The following is a 223-nucleotide window of genomic DNA, read 5'->3' as shown; positions in this document are numbered from 1 at the left end:
CAATTACTTCGACGCTGAAATAGGATGCGTTGGAATCCGCACAGCCCGAGAGCGACAGTAAGAAGTATGAGAGGCAGGTGACTATACATGCATCAGTACAACCCTGAAAGGTCAGCAGGAAACAAGAACCGCAGGCGACTGCACGCTATTCGTGGGTGAGGAGGGAGGGAGAGAGGTGTAGAGCATGGTTCATACAGAAGGACTGAAATTTTTTTCAAGGACT

The sequence above is a fragment of the Priapulus caudatus genome, unplaced genomic scaffold, assembly GCF_000485595.1.
Source record: "Priapulus caudatus unplaced genomic scaffold, Priapulus_caudatus-5.0.1 Scaffold691, whole genome shotgun sequence".
Classification (NCBI taxonomy): Eukaryota; Metazoa; Priapulida; class Priapulimorpha; order Priapulimorphida; family Priapulidae; genus Priapulus; species Priapulus caudatus.
Note: the sequence above shows the minus strand (reverse complement) of the source record.